Genomic DNA, 411 nt, shown 5'->3' on the forward strand with positions numbered 1-411 from the left:
TTGTAAAATTCTAGACTAAGGCTTTGTGTGCGGCTCGATTGCTTAGTTACTGTTGGCCCGGAAAGTGATATTTAGATGGGAGGTGGGAGAGCATTGATCAGGGATCACGGATCACGGAGCGAGAACTGATAGCGAGACGTGCTGGTATCTTTTGATTGATTTTGTTGACCTGATTTGCGGTAGAGCAGGCGCATCTGCGAGAAGTAGCTAAATTTTCTTTTTTTACAAAGTATACATAATGAAATCTATACATATGCCAAGTACGCGTAAATTAAACAAATATTTTGATGTATATACACACACATACGATATATATAAATATATATATATGCGTAGACTCGCTTTTCCACTAGCTACTCAAAAAGAAATGACATGGATAACTTTGCTACCCACAGAAAAATGGATAAAATG

This window comes from Drosophila suzukii, chromosome 3 (assembly GCF_043229965.1).
Source record: "Drosophila suzukii chromosome 3, CBGP_Dsuzu_IsoJpt1.0, whole genome shotgun sequence".
In the NCBI taxonomy this organism is placed as follows: domain Eukaryota; kingdom Metazoa; phylum Arthropoda; class Insecta; order Diptera; family Drosophilidae; genus Drosophila; species Drosophila suzukii.